The sequence below is a fragment of the Aedes albopictus genome, chromosome 3 (assembly GCF_035046485.1).
Source record: "Aedes albopictus strain Foshan chromosome 3, AalbF5, whole genome shotgun sequence".
Lineage (NCBI taxonomy): Eukaryota > Metazoa > Arthropoda > Insecta > Diptera > Culicidae > Aedes > Aedes albopictus.
In genome coordinates, this window is record NC_085138.1 from 73,983,310 (window position 1) to 73,989,309 (window position 6,000).

A 6,000-nucleotide genomic window follows, 5' to 3' on the forward strand; every position below is an offset into this window, starting at 1 on the left:
GCGTGCAGGGGTAGTTCAAAGGAATTATGGAGATTTCAGTGGTGTTTTAATAGTATTACGGGGGCTTCAGGGACGTTTCCAGAGGTTTCAAGGGCACTTCAGAGTACTTCAGAGACGTCTGAGGACATTTCAAAGGCGTTGCAGGTTCAAGGAGTTTCTAGGTGTTCCACCTGAAATGTCCCTGCCTCCCTCTGAGACTCCTTGGAACAACCCGAGACCTCTCGAGTCTCGAGGTGTTACATGGAAGCGCTTGAAACGCCCCGTCCCTGAGACTTCCAGGTACCCACTGAAATCTCTGAAACGCTCCTGAGACCGCCTGAAACCATCTGAGATTCTCAGAAACGCCCCAGAGACTCCTTGGAACGCCTTTGAGACCTTCTGAGGCGCCCCAGAGACCTCGTGGAACCCCCTGAAATCCCCTGATATCCTCCTGAAACGTCCCATAGACCTTCTGGAATGCCCCAGTGATGTCTACGTACTCCCAAAGCCCTCCTGAAACACTTATGGGACCTGCAGGTTCCACCCTGAAACCACCTGGAAGGGCTTAAAAGACACCTGAGACCACCTGGAACGCCCCTGAGATCATTTGAAGCAACCCAGATTCTATGAAACTCCTTAAAACCCTCTCTTCTGAAACCTTCTGAGACCTCCTGAAACGCCCCTGAGATAGGCCGTCCTTTATTTTGCAAAAAATCAAAATGTTTAAAGTTTCTCATTGGAAAATTATCTCTCTCTTCTTGGCGTAACGTCCTCATTGGGAGGACAAAGCCTGCTTCTCAGCTTAGTGTTCTATGAGCACTTGCACAGTTATTAACTGAGAGCTTCCTCTGCCAATGACCATTTTGCATGCGTATATCGTGTGGCAGGCACGAAGATACCGAAGTCAAGGAAATTTCCTTTACGAAAAGATCCTGGACCGACCGGGAATCGAACCCGTCACCCTCAGCATGGTCATGCTGAATACCCGTGCGTTTACCGCCTCGGCTATATGGGCCCTTATCGGCTATATGGAAAATTATCGTTATAGATAAAAAAAACAACGTGTCGAAATTTGAAGTTCGTACCTCAAGGCTAAGTGGTCCTTCAAGGGGTCTGAAGTTTTCAAAAAATTGTATGGAGCTCAAAAAACCTGAAAATTCAGGATATATCATTTTCAATTGATTAAACCGATGATTCCTAAAGAAATTTCTGCAGGAGTCTACGAGAGAATTTCTGGAAGATTCCCTGAGTAATCCCTGAATAATTCCTGATGGAATCCCTAATGGAATTCCTGAAGGAATCTCCGGAGAATTCCTGAAGTAATCCCTGGAAGAATTCCCGGAGGAATCCCTTAAAGAATCCCCAGAGGAATCCCTGAAGGTATTCCCGGATGAATCCCTGGTGGAGTTCCCGGATGAATCCCTGAACGAATTTCTGGAGGAATCCCTGAAGGAATTCTTGGAGGAATCCCTAAAAGAATCCCCGGAGGAATCCCTGAAGGTATTCCCGGAGGAGTCCCTGAAGGTATTGCCGGAGGAATAACTGGTGGAATTCCCGGATGAATCCCTGAAGGAACTTCTGGAGGTATCCCTGAAGGAATTCCTGGAGGAATCCCTGAAGGAATTCCTGGAGGAATCCCTGATGGAATTCCTGGAGGAATCCATGATGGAATTCCTGGAGGAATCCCTGAAGGAATTCCTGGAGGAATCCCTGAAGGAATTCCTGGAGGAATCCCTGAAGGAATTCCTGGAGGAATCCCTGAAGGAATTCCTGGAGGAATCCCTGAAGGAATTCCTCGAGGAATCCCTGAAGGAATTCCTCGAGGAATCCCTGAAGGAATTCCTGGAGGAATCCCTGAAGGAATTCCTGGAGGAATCCCTGAAGGAATTCCTGGAGGAATCCCTGAAGGAATTCCTGGAGGAATCCCTGAAGGAATTCCTGGAGGAATCCCTGAAGGAATTCCTGGAGGAATCCCTGAAGGAATCCCTGAAGGAATTCCTGGAGGAATCCCTGAAGGAATTCCTGGAGGAATCCCTGAAGGAATTCCTGGAGGAATCCCTGAAGGAATTCCTGGAGGAATCCCTGAAGGAATTCCTGGAGGAATCCCTGAAGGAATTCCTGGAGGAATCCCTGAAGGAATTCCTGGAGGAATCCCTGAAGGAATTCCTGGAGGAATCCCTGAAGGAATTCCTGGAGGAATCCCTGAAGGAATTCCTGGAGGAATCCCTGAAGGAATTCCTGAAGGAATCCCTGAAGGAATTCCTGGAGGAATCCCTGAAGGAATTCCTGGAGGAATCCCTGAAGGAATTCCTGGAGGAATCCCTGAAGGAATTCCTGGAGGAATCCCTGAAGGAATTCCTGGAGGAATCCCTGAAGGAATTCCTGGAGGAATCCCTGAAGGAATTCCTGGAGGAATCCCTGAAGGAATTCCTGGAGGAATCCCTGAAGGAATTCCTGGAGGAATCCCTGAAGGAATTCCTGGAGGAATCCCCGAAGGAATTCCTGGAAGAATCCCTGAAGGAATTCCTGGAGGAATCCCTGCAGAAATTCCTGGAGGAATCCCTGAAGGAATTCCTGGAGGAATCCCTGAAGGAATTCCTGGAGGAATCCCTGAAGGAATTCCTGGAGGAATCCCTGAAGGAATTCCTGGAGGAATCCCTGAAGGAATTCCTGGAGGAATCCCTGAAGGAATTCCTGGAGGAATCCCTGAAGGAATTCCTGGAGGAATCCCTGAAGGAATTCCTGGAGGAATTCCTGAAGGAATTCCTGGAGGAATCCCTGAAGGAATTCCTGGAGGAATCCCTGAAGGAATTCCTGGAGGAATCCCTGAAGGAATTCCTGGAGGAATCCCTGAAGGAATTCCTGGAGGAATCCCTGAAGGAATTCCTGGAGGAATCCCTGAAGGAATTCCTCGAGGAATCCCTGAAGGAATTCCTGGAGGAATTCCTCGAGGAATCCCTGAAGGAATTCCTGGAGGAATCCCTGAAGGAATTCCTGGAGGAATTCCTCGAGGAATCCCTGAAGGAATTCCTGGAGGAATCCCTGAAGGAATTCCTGGAGGAATCCCTGAAGGAATTCCCGGATGAATCCCTGAAGGAACTTCTGGAGGAATCCCTGAAGGAATTCCTGGAGGAATCCCTGATGGAATTCCTGGAGGAATCCCTGATGGAATTCCTGGAGGAATCCCTGAAGGAATTCCTGGAGGAATCCCTGAAGGAATTCCTGGAGGAATCCCTGAAGGAATTCCTGGAGGAATCCCTGAAGGAATTCCTGGAGGAATCCCTGAAGGAATTCCTGGAGGAATCCCTGAAGGAATTCCTGGAGGAATCCCTGAAGGAATTCCTCGAGGAGTCCCTGAAGGAATTCCTGGAGGAATCCCTGAAGGAATTCCTGGAGGAATTCCTCGAGGAATCCCTGAAGGAATTCCTGGAGGAATCCCTGAAGGAATTCCTGGAGGAATCCCTGAAGGAATTCCTGGAGGAATCCCTGAAGGAATTCCTGGAGGAATCCCTGAAGGAATTCCTGGAGGAATCCCTGAAGGAATTCCTGGAGGAATCCCTGAAGGAATTCCTGGAGGAATCCCTGAAGGAATTCCTGGAGGAATCCCTGAAGGAATTCCTGGAGGAATCCCTGAAGGAATTCCTGGAGGAATCCCTGAAGGAATTCCTGGAGGAATCCCTGAAGGAATTCCTGGAGGAATCCCTGAAGGAATTCCTGGAGGAATCCCTGAAGGAATTCCTGGAGGAATCCCTGAAGGAATTCCTGAAGGAATCCCTGAAGGAATTCCTGGAGGAATCCCTGAAGGAATTCCTGGAGGAATCCCTGAAGGAATTCCTGGAGGAATCCCTGAAGGAATTCCTGGAGGAATCCCTGAAGGAATTCCTGGAGGAATCCCTGAAGGAATTCCTGGAGGAATCCCTGAAGGAATTCCTGGAGGAATCCCTGAAGGAATTCCTGGAGGAATCCCTGAAGGAATTCCTGGAGGAATCCCTGAAGGAATTCCTGGAGGAATCCCTGAAGGAATTCCTGGAGGAATCCCTGAAGGAATTCCTGGAGGAATCCCCGAAGGAATTCCTGGAGGAATCCCCGAAGGAATTCCTGGAGGAATCCCCGAAGGAATTCCTGGAGGAATCCCCGAAGGAATTCCTGGAAGAATCCCTGAAGGAATTCCTGGAGGAATCCCTGAAGGAATTCCCGGAGGAATCCCTGCAGAAATTCCTGGAGGAATCCCTGAAGGAATTCCTGGAGGAATCCCTGAAGGAATTCCTGGAGGAATCCTTGAAGGAATTCCTGGAGGAATCCCTGAAGGAATTCCTGGAGGAATCCCTGAAGGAATTCCTGGAGGAATCCCTGAAGGAATTCCTGGAGGAATTCCTGAAGGAATTCCTGGAGGAATTCCTGAAGGAATTCCTGGAGGAATTCCTGAAGGAATTCCTGGAGGAATTCCTGAAGGAATTCCTCCAGGAATCCCTGAAGGAATTCCTGGAGGAATCCCTACATGGAAGCGCTTGACACGGCCCGTCCCTGAGACTTCCAGGTACCCACTGAAATCTCTGAAACGCTCCTGAGACCCCCTGAAACCTTCTGAGAGTCCCTGAAATTCCAGTGACTCCTAAAACGCTCCAGAGACTCGCTGGAATGCCTTTGAGACCTTCTAAGGCGCCCCAGAGACCTCGTGCGTCCTTGTCATCAACAGTACATCCGGAGTGTGGGCTGTGCACGTTTATTATGCTGAAGTTGAAGAATCGGCCTTTGATCCTCAACCTGCACATTCTTTCGTCGATCGGCCACCAACCGATCACGCACCTCTGCATATCACCCATCACGATGATAGCTGTTCCCAGCTCGCGTGTGTTGCCGCAGCTCTTGTAGATGGTATGGTTACCTCTAAACGTTCGCAGCATGGATCCTGTCCAACACACCTCCTGCAGCGCTACGATGCCGAACCCGCGGTCCTTCAGTAGATCGGCGAGTATGCGGGTGCTCCCAATGAAGTTGAGAGATCGGCAGTTCCACGTACCGAGTTTTCAATCACATGCCCTTTTTGTACGCTGGGGTCGTTGCCGTTGGTCTCGGTTCGTATTATTCTGTTGCTGATTTTCCGTTACAATGTTTTTTTACGGCTGGCTCGTAAGGCCTGACACCAACCCCCTACTTTCCGGAGGACCATAGTGCACAGTTGAGCTTAGAGTCCTTCCCTGGCATTCGGACGTAGATCAGCCACCCCTAACATGGGGATCAGACGCTGTTGTGAGCCGCTCCTCCTGGAGAACAGACGCTCAGGTTTACAGAAGCAAACCCCCCCCCCCCCTTCCCTGTCAGCCTACGACCAAAGTTCCCTCCGGGGTTGGTTACCCGATCTTCCCTAAGGTTGCTCATAGTTTCCGGCCGGTACCGCGAGGAGGTAGGGATATGAGTTGCTGGGCAGAGGCTAGTGGATCACAATGGGATCTGAATTGCGCAGCATACCCAGCCTTTACCGTGCCCCCAGAAACCTCGTGGAACCCCCTAAAATCCCCTGAAACATCCCAGAGACCATCTGGAGTGCCCCAGTGATGTCTACGTCCCGGAATATATTTTTAGGGCAATCTCTGGTAGAACCCCTGCAAGGATGGGAACACTCACTTGCAGTTTTCTCAGCTCAGAAGCGTGCAATCGAAAAATGATGTATGGACGACTTTTGCCTCGTGATTTTGTCTATAAGTTTGCTGAATAGAGTAGGGGTCGCACACGCATACTGAAGTCGTGAGGGAGCTACAAAGGAGAGTCGCAGCTCTGTCACGACTTTGGGATTCGTGTGCGACCCCTACTCTATTCGGAAAACTTTTAGACAAAACTACAAGGCAAAAGTCGCCCATACATCGTTTCTTGATTGCACGCTTCTGAGCTGAGAAAACTACAAGTGAGTGTAACTCTTTGCAAGTGAGTGTTCCCATCCTTAAACCCCTGGATGAAGTTCTGGTGGAATCCTTAAATTTTTAGGATGGTTTTAGTAGGGTTCAACACGGTTTCATGATGGCT